Source organism: Callithrix jacchus, chromosome 14, assembly GCF_049354715.1.
Source record: "Callithrix jacchus isolate 240 chromosome 14, calJac240_pri, whole genome shotgun sequence".
Classification (NCBI taxonomy): Eukaryota; Metazoa; Chordata; class Mammalia; order Primates; family Cebidae; genus Callithrix; species Callithrix jacchus.
Window position 1 is genome coordinate 15,519,863 of NC_133515.1, and position 12,675 is coordinate 15,532,537.

The following is a 12,675-nucleotide window of genomic DNA, read 5'->3' on the forward strand; positions in this document are numbered from 1 at the left end:
TGGACAGATACTTCTTGGTTGTGTTTTCAAAAACTTGGAGAGCAAAACCACAAGACAGATAGATCTGAAACAAGCGTGCTTTATTCAATTTGGGAAATATGTACTGAACCTCCACTAGGAGGCAGACACAAGGATGGACAGACAACAAAGACTCACAGATGGCCGTGAGCTCTGGCAGTTTATCCCCAGCTGCCAGCCTGGGTAAGGGCACCCCACCATGGGCCGTGTCTCATGCAAAATCTCAGCACCCCCAGGCCCATTCACTCAGGCATTTTGCCCATGGGATATAAAATCTTGTTCATTCATCGGTACTGTTCATTCTTTTTTTTTTTTTCAAGAACCGTCCACGGACCTTCCTCCATGTGCCAAGCATTGTGCTGGGTCTTGGAGACTCAGCCCTGAACGTAACAGAAGAACCTCAGCTCAAGGAGCTTGCAGTGAACTAACTGTGCACTGTTGTCACAGCCTGAGGCTCTCACCTTGAACCTCAAGCACCTTTCCCTTATGGTCATTTATCAATGGTGCCACGCCACCATCATCTTTGAGGGAGTCACTATCACTACAGCTTCTTGCTCTGGGGTGGGTAGCCTTAATCTTTCTGTGAACCTGTTTCTGTGGCTCCTGGAGCCTGCCAGAGTTGAGCTTTGTACATGGGATGGGGTGCGTTGTCCAGTCAGCCACCTGTGTGCAGCACAAGCCCACTGAAGTAAGCCTAGTGTTGCTGAGCCTACTGTGGGGTGTTTGTGCTTCTCATCTGTCACAAGGGCCAGCGAGGCCCACGTTTCCCTCCATTTTTTTAAATCTTGTCTGGCTTTACTGCTGCTGGGACTACCTTTTCTTCACCCTCCCTGAGCTGAAAAGGCCTGGGGTTGGGGGTAACGCACCTGGTCTCTGGATGGAGGGATCTGGGTCTCTTTCACCATGGACAGGCTTTTCCCTGCTGGCCTGATGGTTTGCATGTCAGAGGAAGACAGCTAGCCGAGGAGCCAGAGAAGGATAGCAGAGAGGTAAGAGGGAAGCACTTAGTGTTGGGGCAGAGAGAATAGGGTTTTCGGAGGGAGTGCATGGAATGGTACCACTTTTTGTAAGCTGAGAAGAGTGTAGACCAAGGAAAGCCTTGTTTTTCTGGACTGGAAAGTCCTCAGAAGCAGAACCAGTATGTGTTGGGGTACAGAGGATGAGTGGTTTGTGAACCACATTGCCTACCAAGCGCCTGTTCGCAGAATCTGGGAGGACAAGCCCAGCCTCATTTTAAAGTGAATACCTTTCATTGTCTAACCCTTGCTTTTGTTATTCCTGAAACCTTTATATAAACATTCATTCTGCACTTCCCAGAACAATAAACAGGCAGGAACCGCTGTATAAATGTCCAGTAAGTGTAAATACTTCTACGATCAGCTCTGGGAAGTCTCAACCTGAAAAACAGCACCATCATTTGCTGGTGTACAGAATCCAGGCACCTCTTCTTTTTAAACTTGGCTTATGCTGACATAGTTTGGGTGTTGAAATGAACCATATTACCCCATCAGGGAACTGACTCAGTAAGAATCTCAGCATGATGTTAAGGAGTTAGGGCCATAATCTGGGAAGATACAGTCCCAAAGGCCATAATCCTGAATGCTAAATTCCCAAAAGACCCAAATCCCTAAAGTTTAAATCCCTAAAATTTCAATCCTTAGAGATCAAAATCCCCAACATATAATTCTAGAAAAAAATGGAAAATTCTTTACATTTATTTACACTTAAAAGGGGACTTATTAGAGAAACATAAAAAAACTCACAGCAGACCACTTCATAGGCCACTAAATGCAATGAAATAGGCAATAATAACATACATCTTTAAACAAGCGTAAATACTCTAGGTATACTAATGATGGTTGCACAGGTGTAACAGTTATGAGCAGATGAACCAGATTCCTGACTGTGGTCCTGTGAACTACCATCACAGACAACCTGTCTTTTGATGAGATCGATCAAAAAAACTACACGACAGTCACTACTACATATGCAATCACCCAAAGAGCCAAGATCTTGTGATTGCAAGATCACAAATGAAGATATATAAAGAGGACGTGTCTTCATGTATTGAGAATGTACACACATAATGCTTACATACAAAATCAATGTTGTGACAATGCACTTTCATGGAGTCAAATTTACAAAAAAAAAAAGCATAAAACAAATTAGAACTCTCTCAAAGTCTGTACACGATTTAAACCTCCAGTATTGGAAATGACGCAAGGGTGAAATACACAGCAGAGAGAATTGTAAAAAATAATGCTGCCATTTTAAAATAGTGGGAAACAAATTTAAAAGGAACTCTCCCCCTAAAAAGCTAAAAAGAAAATTCAGCATATGAAAAAGTGTATTACAAGGATGGATTATGGGCAATTGCTCAGAGATTGCCCACAAAAAGCGGCTGATTTTCACTATCATTAATTATATTTTGAAGTCTTGAATCACAAATTTTCTTTTAGGACATGGCCCTCCTCCATTAGAATACATTCACCTCCATTTTCTATATGATGCTGTTCTTTTTGAAATTATTCTACGAGTCCGTATACACTGACACGAGCATTCCCTGTTAAACTTTCCCATCTTCTGTACCATCATTCTAAGTTGTTTTGGATACAGGGAAATCCATTCTGCACACATGCCTATACAGACCGCAAATTTGGCAGAAACGACACTGGTGATCAAATAGCAACAGTGCTGAGTAAGCGTCACCTTATCTTAAATGTTAGAGTTCTAAGCTTTGGGAATTTTGATCTTTAGGGGTTTCAGCACTTGGGATTACAGCATTCAGGACTGCAATGCTTTCCAGGACTACTCTCAGCACCTCAGGTTATGCCATCATATCTTCAGCAAGAAAGCAAGCATGCTTCCTGTGTGCTGAGGGCTGGCTTGAGCTTTTCGAACACCCCTTAAATTCAGGACTTCACTCTCTCTCAAGTCACATGCTAAAAATATACACAAAAAGTGGAACACAACAGTACAGCAACAGGTGACTATCACTCTGAGCATTCCAGATACTGTATACCCTTATTTTATCTTCTTCAAATCCCTCTAAAATTTTTGCTTGGAGTTTTCATCCACACCAACTTACATTATTGATGACAGCTGGTGATCTCTTGTCTAAACTGATTTGTACTCTAGCAGCAACACCCTTAATCAGAGGGACAAAACGTGAACTGGTGACATGTCAAGCCTCAAATAGGAGCTGAGGGAGAACATGCAGAGGACCAAATGCCTTGTTAGCCCCTGAGTTTATATAGGAAGCCACTCCCAGAGGCGCCCTCTCAGTTACTATAGATAATGGGCTGTAATCTGGTCAACATGACTCTAATTCTAGAGCCATTTATAACCACCATGTGGCAGATCTTTGGAAAAGCCAGACCCTCCCAGGATGGCTGATGTGAACAAGCATCAAAGGCCTCCTTTGCTGTCTGGCTTCTGGTTGGGTTTAGCCAATGGGAAGAACCAGCCAGAGACCAAATGCAGAACAGTGAGGTCAAGTCCTCAGGTGTCCAGGTCTTCCCTGGGTACCAGTTCAGGACAAAGCCACAAGGTAAGTAGATATTTTTAAAATTAAAAATGTATTATTGTAGTAAACATAAAATTGACAGTTTTAACCATTTAAAATATACAGCTCAGTGACATTAAGTATATTCAAATTGCTGTGTGACTGTCACCACCATCCATCTCCAGAACTCTTTTCACCTGCCCCAACTAAAACTAAAACTCTGTTCCCATTCAACAACCCCTCTCCACTCCCCGTCTGCCCACCCAGCACCAGGTGACCCCCACTCTACTTTCTGTTTCTGTAAACTTGATCACTCTAAATATCCCCTTTAAGTGGCATCATACAGTATATGATCCTTCTGTGACTAGCTTATTTTACGAAGTACATGGTCCTCAAGGTTCATCCTTGTTGCAGCATGTGGCAGAATCTCCTTCCTTTATCAGGCTGAATAATACTCCATTATATGGATAGACCACAACATTTTGTTTATTCTTTTACCATGGATGGACGCCTGCATTGTACAAGGTCAATGTTTGCTTTCTTCATTAAATCACCAAACACTCTTCAGAATAAATTTGCACAGATGTAACGTTAAGTATCAGAAAAATTCAGCCTGTGAGGCTCAGTTAGGAGAAATGGCAGAAAAGTGGGTGTTTCATGAAGCAGGTGCATACCCCAGCCTAGAAATGTAGGTTTGCAGGAAATGTCACTCTTTTTATTTCTTTATGTGTTCAACACCATTTTGGGAACATAAGCCAGTCTGTTAAAAGATGCAGCGTGGGAGGCACTGTGGCTAAAACTCTGCCTGAGTATGTGGCTGGAAGGCGAGTTGAGACGTGCAGTGGGTCCCAGTGGACAGAGGCATGCATCTCACTGTCAGGGAGCTTGGAGCAGCGTCAGCCGCCCGCATCATGTGGACTGTGTTGGTGCCTGGAGAAGGAAGGATGGGACCCTGGCTAGGCCTTTGCCTCCGGTCCGCTTTTCAGCCCTTCTCCTGCCTGCTGTGCTCCAGGTTGCCAGGGCACATTACCCTGGAGCCCCCTTCCCCAGCTTCTGGGGCTTACCTGAGTGATCCCCTCTCTGTGCCTATGCTGGTGCCTATGCAGTGACCACACAGCTGCAGTCCCTACCATGGTTTGAGCTTCTTTCGGGCGATCCCAGTCCCTGGGCCAGTGGCTGTGGCTCCTCCTCACTCTCCCAATTCCCAGCATAAAGTCCCTCTACTGAAATTACTTGAAGTAGATTCTGTTTTCCCATTTTTTTTTTTTTAAGATGGAGTTTTGCTCTTGTTGCCCAGGTTGGAGTGCAATGGTGTGATCTCTGCCTCCCAGATTCAGGCTATTCTTCTGCCTCAGCCTCCTGAGTAGCTGGGATTACAGGTGCCTGCCATCATGCCCAGCTCATTTTTTGTATTTTTAGTAGAGACAGGATTTCACCATGTTGGCCAGGCTGGTCTCGAACTCCTGACCTCTGATGATCCACCTGCCTTGGTTTTCCAAAGTGTTGGGATTACAGGCTTGAGCCACTGTGCCTGGCCCTATTTAGACCTTTTAAACCATTTCTGGAGGTTGACTGACTTTATGTAAATTAAAGTGTCATTGTATATAAAGATCTGAACAAATTAACTAGATATATAATCCCATCCTGGCAACCTCTCTATTTTATATTTTCATGTTGAAGTGAGCTCAGTGTCCTCTAAGACTAACGGAGTCACACTTTGAGAAGAGGGGTTCCTTAACTATTCTAAATCAGTGACTAGAATTTTGCAGAGGAAATTAGCTAAATACGTTCCAAATTAGGGAAGAAGGGATTTTGACAGTTAGAAAATGGATAAGTCCAGGCTACAAAGGGTAGCAGCAAAGAGGACATGGAAAATGGAGTATAAATACACTAGCCTTTCATTTAATTAATCACTTTGATGAGTATTTAATTAGAAGAAAAATCTATTGTATTAGGGGAGAAAGTGCCTTAAATTTAGTTAGTGGTAATAAAATGGGTTAAATCAGTGAGTTCAAGGGACTGTGTATCTGACAGCTGGAGAGCCAAGAGCTGGGCTGGGCAGCTGAGGGTGTAACAGAGCCCTGCCCAGATGCCTGTTGAGGTAGGGCAAGGTTAGGAGGGGCAGGACAGCACCTAGGTCAGGCCTCAAGGCTTCCTTCCATGCACCCAAGGCCCTAGGTACATGAGACAAAGTGGACCCATCAACACCTATTTATTTACAGCACTATCATCCACTTGAGCCAGAGATACAACAGATGTTGGGCACCCAAGACTTCCTGAGCACAGAGGCTCGATGCATTATCAGCTGCTCTGCCCTTTACAGTATCACAGTGAGGTCATGAACAAGCAAAGGAGGTTGATATTGATGAGGGGTGGGGCAGCACCTGGTATGGCTAGTGCTGTTTCAGGAGAAGACCAGTGGAGAAACTTACAAAGAAAGGATGGGCTTTTGTGGGCGTGTCCCACATTGTAAGTGGAACCCATTTCACCAAAGGAGTTCCACTTAGAGTACAGAAACTCCGGGTGAGCCAGAGAATGGGGAAGTAGGGACATGTACACCATTATAGTGGGAGGAAGTGGCGTATGTTAAGCTTAAAAAGGCTGCTCAGGTGGTTCTGATGAATCCCTGCCTCCACCTCCAACCTCTCTGTTTGAGAATTACCCTCAAAGATATTTGCAACAATCCTCTCTTAATGGCGTATGAAGAACTAGAGATTAGAATCATTTGCGTTTGCCCCTTTATCATGGTTTACCATAGATACATTAATTAAGCCTTACTTTATCCAACAATAATGTATTTTGAGTTTCATTTATTCATACATTCATTCAACAAACCCCTACAGACTGCAGCTTAAGTGACAGGTGCTATTGTATACAACCTCGGGTGTTCATTTCTCACTACCTTAAGGTAATGGCTCCTCATTACCTTAAAAACCCAATGCTTCTGCCATATTAAGAAAAGATACCCAGATAAAATCTATGTTTAATGATTCATTCTTGATTCCCTTTTAATTGACTTTTTTTTTTTTGATGGAGTTACGCTCTTGTTGCCCAGGCTGGAGTGCAATGGTGCAATCTCAGCTCACTGCAACCTTTGCCTCCTGGGTTCAAGTAATTCTCCTGCCTCAGCCTCCCAAGTAGCTGGGATAGCAGGCATTCACCACCGTGCTTGGCTAATTTTTTGTATTTAGTAGAGACGAGTTTTCACCATGTTGGTCAAGCTAGTCTCAAACTTCTAAACTCAGGTGATCCTCCTGCCTCAACCTCCCAAAGTGCTGGGATTACAGGCATAAGCCACCGTGCCTGGCCCCCAATTGACTTTCAATCAGTCCCTCTTTTGTCTTTAGCCACTCTTTTGCTTTGTGTAATAGAATTAAAAGTTTGAGTCTGCTATAGTTTGAAAACTCTTGTCTCCTGTAGATGAAATTGCTAAGAAACCAAACAAACAAAAATCACTCTCAGCTTTAAATTCCCGCAGGGGATTAACTTTTTAGACTGCAGTCGCTGGCATTAGCTTGTGCTCAGCACATGGGCACCATTGAAGACATGTGGACCCAAGTGTCTTGGAAGCACAGCCACACAGCTGTTGCCGTGTTAACTAATGTTTGCTTTTTGTGATCATGTAAAAGTTACTCCTGGCACCTAACTGGTAACCCAACCCCTGGCACTGGGCTGGCCCATGCTTATAGAGAGCTTCTATAACTACAGTGGGAGAGAGGGGTTGATTTTGGTCATCTTGGCACTGTAAAGAGAATTTAGGAAAGGGGTGGAAACTGGCTCTGTAGGCAAAGAGTAGGGTGTTAACAAGCAGAACACATAGGATTTTTGAACTTGGAAGCTGGATGTCCCCCTACTTGTCAGATGCTGAAACTTAACCAATGGAGTATTTTCAGAATCTTGACATAAGGGAAGGCATCGAAAATCGAAACCAAGCAGGAAGACGTTGACTTGGAAGACCTAAAAAGTAAATGGCATAACATGACACATCATGTTCAAGGGTTAAAAGGCAAACACAAACTGGAGAAAGTATTAAAATGTATATGATGAAGTATTAATATTACTAATACAGAGTTTTTATACATTAGTATAACAAAAGTAAACAATCTAATAGAAAATTTAGTCAAGTACATAAAGCTGTTAATTTACCAAGCAGTAACAAAATATGTCAATGACCTTATTAAAATGTGCCTAACCTCACTAGTTATAAAGAAGTGCAGGCCCAGCATGGTAGCTCACACTTGTAATCCCAGCACTTTGGGAGGCCAAGGTGAGCAGATCACTTGAGCTCAGAAGTTCGAGACCATCCTGGGCAACATCGTGAAACCCAGTTTCTGCCACTGCTGTGGTCCTAGCTCCTGAAAAGCTGAGGTGGGAGGATCGCTTCAGCCCAGGAGGTGAAAGCTACAGTGAGCCACGATTGTTGTGCCACTGCACTCTAGCCTGGGCTGCAGAGGAGACAGTCTCAAAAAAAAAAAAAAAAAGTGAAAAGTGAAAAAAAACCAGCAATATCTCAATGCCACTTTTTCCTACCACATTGGAAAAAAAATAGAAATTGCCAGTAGCCAATGCTGGTGACATTGAAGGCAAACAGCAATTCTGGTGTAACTCTGGTGTACTGTCGGTGGGAGTATATATTAGGTCAGATTTCTGGAACACAAGTGTGATAGTTAATTTTCTGTCAACTTGACTGGGCCATAAGCTGTCCAGATATTTGGTCAAACAAGTACTGTGGGTGCTTCTGCAAGGGAGAGTTTGGATGAAATTAGTATTTGAATGAGAAGACAGAGTAAAGAAGAATGCCCTCTATGGGTGGGCCTCATCCACATAGTTGAAGGCCTGAAGAGAACAAAAGGCTGGCCCTACCCCAAGTAAGGGAGAATCCTTCTGCCTGGTGGTCTTCATCAGCTGTGAATCATTGGGTCCTCTTGGTTCTACAGCAGGCTGCCAGCTTTTGAACTAGAACTAGGTATCAATTACGTAGATTTTTAAACTCAGCAGCCTTCATAATTGCAAGAGTCAATTCCTTACAGATCTCACTGTCTCTGTCTACATAGGTATATAGATCTATCGTTTTTTCCTTGCTCTCTTTTTCTCCATATACGTGTTTACATATGTGTGTATATACATATATATAAACACACACATATATATGTGCACAAATCTAGAGATCCCTAACAGCAGTTTAATGATGTTAAAATTTGAAATAAGCATGCGGTATGATGTAGAAATGCCATATCTAGAACTCTGCTCTAAGAATATGTTTGAGCATTATGGAAAGGCATAGATGCAAGAATTTTCATCATGAACATATAGTAGAAAAAATGAAAACAAACTATAGGTTGGTGCAAGAGTAATTGTGGCTTTTGCCATTTTTTTTTTAAAGTAATGGTAAAAACTGCAGTTACTTTTGGGGAGGCTAAAGCAGGATGATTGCTTAAGCCCAGAAGTTCAAGACCAGCTTGGGCAACAGAGTGAGACTCCATCTCTACCAAAAAATATTTTTTTTTAAAAAATTAGCCTGGCATGGTGGTATGCACCTATGGTATCAGGTATTAAAGAAGCTGAGGTGGAAAAATCTCTTGAACCCAGGAGGTTGAGGCTGCAGTGAGCCATGACGGTGCCACAGCACTCCAGCCTGGACAACAGAGAAAGACCCTGACTCAAAAAAAAAAAAAGGTGAAATAGGGCTATATTTATTGACTTATTAAATAGTGAGTTTAAAAAGCATGGTATGTGTCAGGTATAGTGTGATTCAACTAATGTAGATGGCATATTACTTGTGTGTTTGTGTGCATATTATGGAGAAAGCTGTCTGGAAATATGTTCAGTGCAATGTTAATGTTAGACCCAGTGGGTGATGTGTGGGTAGCGGGAAATTGGGTTTTTATTTTATGCTTTATACTTTGCTAGATTATTATGTTTGGTAATAAACGTATATATATATATATTTTAGAAAGGGTTTTGCTTTGCCATCTGCTGCAGTGTATTGGCATGATCACAGCTCACTATAACCTCAAACTCCTGGGCTCAGGTTATCCTTCTGTCTCAGCCTCCTGAGTAACTGGGACCACAGGCCTATGCCACCATACCCAGTTAATTTTTAATTTTTTTGTAGGGGTGGGGTTTTGCTATGTTGCCTAGGCTGGTCTCAAACTCATGGGCTCAAGCAATCATCCTACCTCAGCCTCTCAAAGTGCTGGGATTGTAGGCATGAGTCATTGCACCCAGCAAATGTGTCATTTTTAATCAGAAAAGAGGTAAGTTATGGTCAATCAAATAATAAATTTCCACAAAGGTTCAAGGGCTCAGCTGGAACTAAAATTTCACCTCCTGGATTCTCTGTCTAATCTTTTCTCACTCACCTTGTTGTGCAGCTGCTGTACATTGCACCAGCAATCCCAAACTGTACATTCTCTCCATGGCTAGTAGGATGGTGAGAGTCAGGGGATGCTCCATTAGAAACTTTTGAGAATTCCCTGGCAAGAAATAGGAAGGTTCTTAGATTCCTCCCCCATCCATTTGTGAAGAATTTCCACATCCTTTTCTAAACCTCACTATGTCAACAATGACAGCAGTGACTAAAGTGTCTGAGGTCCAAGTAGACACATCACTCTCAGTTCAAAATTCTGTTTTATTAGAAGCAGCAAGATAATAATTAGAGATATGACCACCCTTGGCAGTAGCCTCAAACTGTTATAATTCTACAGCAGAGATTCCAGTTGCCCCTTACAAATGCACATTTGGCCGGGCACAGTGGCTTATGGCTGTAATCCCAGCACAAAAAAATTAGCCAGGCATGGTGTTGGGTGCCTGTTGTCCCAGCTACTTGGGAAGCTGAGGCAGGAGAATCACTTGAACCCAGGAGGCAAGGCTACAGCCGAGATCACGCCATTGCACTCCAGTCTGGGCAACAAAAGGGAAACTTCATTAAAAACAAAAACAAAAACAAAAACACATTCAAGCTGCCAGATGCTCACGTTTTAAAAACTAATTACACATTTGGAAACTGTTTACATCTTCTGCTTCCAGTACCCTTGGATATTATGCAGTGTTCCTAAGTTATTACAGGCCGTACAAAGTGGTACTTTCTTGCATTTGTCCAAGCACACCTGTTTTATGCTTTTGGTAGGGGGTGCTCTTTGGGTTTCAGGTTGAATCCCGGTTCACCTGGAACATGCTATTCAACCATCTCCAGGATTTTGTCTCTCTTGACAAAAATTCTCAACTGTATTCTGACTTTCTGCAGCAACCTCTCAGTTACCTAGCTTCAGTACCACTGAGTCTTCTTAAAATTGTGGCAACCAGAATTTCCCAAAGAGAAAATACATGATGATTGGTGCAGGGATGACACTAAAACAATTGTACTATGGGATACTGGCCAATCAGAATGGAGATCAGCACAGAGGCTTCCTGTTGTGTAGGAACCAGGGTAACAATCAGGTTGCTGGAACATACTGCAGTCCAGTAGAGTGTGGGGAGACCTAGGCATCTCCATGCCACAGTGGGGCCACCTGGGGGAGCCTGTGAGGCTGCTATTACCAAGGGATAAGGCAGTATTTCAGTATTTTAATAACCAGAGGCAAGCCTTGGTTTTGTGCTTGGATAGTGCTTTCTGTCTCTTTTCATCATTGTACTGCCATTGGGTTTGCATTTCAAAGAGGAGAACTGATTTCTGATTCCTGTTTCTTGCTGAGCACTCTTGAAGACTCTGGCCAAGTAAAACTAGAGTTTGGAGCACATGAGAAAGTTGGGTCAAATGGCTCCCGGTAACATGAGTCATTACTTCCGGACTTTGAACTGCTTCCTCTAACTAGTCATTGATTTACACACACAACGCAGATGTTTCAAGTGCCAACAGCCAATAACCTATAAGCCGAATGACATTAGGCTGGGGCTGAAAGAAGTCAGGCAGCAGGCAGGCAAGTCTTTTAAAGAAAACTGAATCTAAGATCCACAACCCTGAAACTATGTGCCATTGGACCTCCAACAACTCTGAGGATCATGGGTTGGACAGAAGAAATTTTTATTAAAAAATATTTAATTGGCTATTCCTGTACTTTATGTCAGAATTTCCTGTTTTGTTGTTTACTTGTTTTTAAAACTGTAAATCTCCACTTTCATTCTCCTGCCCTCAGATAGTGATCATCAGGATCATGCACTCTCTTCCTATATTTTCATTGCTTCCAATTTCTAGCTAGGGCGTTTGTGCTCAGGGCAGTGCCATGCGCACACAACATGGGAGGCAAGAAAGTCAGTTATCCATGCGTTCAAAAAACAAAAGCCAATAAAGAAGCATTAATATGATTGATTTGCCTTTGAGTCAGTGAACAAATATCATTCCCTCCACCCTTTGCCTCTCCTGTCTTTTTAATGATTGCATCAGTTAGTAGAAACCTGGCTGTTGGCCATACCACAGGAGACAGCTGGGTTAGAGAACAAGCATCCTTCTGAAGTTACCAAGTCAAAGTCACTTGGGAATAGTCCTGGGCCCCAAGTCACACACTGAAATTCCTCTTGCTTAAGACTGGAGTAACTGTGCTAAAAGCTATGCTTTAACGTTGGTTTTGGGTCTTGTCTTGGGATGGGAGTAGAAAGCTTGTTGGATTCAGGGACATGTGAGAATAAAGAAAGCCCCGTGTGCTTCTATGTGCATGTTTACATGCATAAGTGCGTGCGTGTGTGCATGTGTCTACTTGCAGGGTACAGAGGAATGTGAATTAGGTGCAAATCCTTTCCTAAGTGTGTTGCTGGCACACACAAAGGGGGGCATATTGACCAGAATCATACCTAGGAGCCAAGTGATCACGGTAGGAAAGTATATTCCCGGAGCATCCCCAGAATCTTCCGACTGGGCTGAACTGAAGACACTCTATCCTGTGTAGCACAGAGATAAACTGTGTAGGAATAAACCAGATAGTGATCTGAATTATTAAGTAAGGGAAAAGGTTGGATTCAGGCTTTTGAGCTCATAGTGACACCTACCCATTTGGAGAAGATGCACAGAAAAATCTCAAAACACATATTTAAGGGAGCAAAGAAACATCAAGAGATAGCCTCAGACTCAACAGAATGCTTTAGAGATTTTCTCAAGGTCTTCGTCTTTGATAATACATCTTTCCCTTGCTAATTATGCTTTTTACATTCTTCAGAAA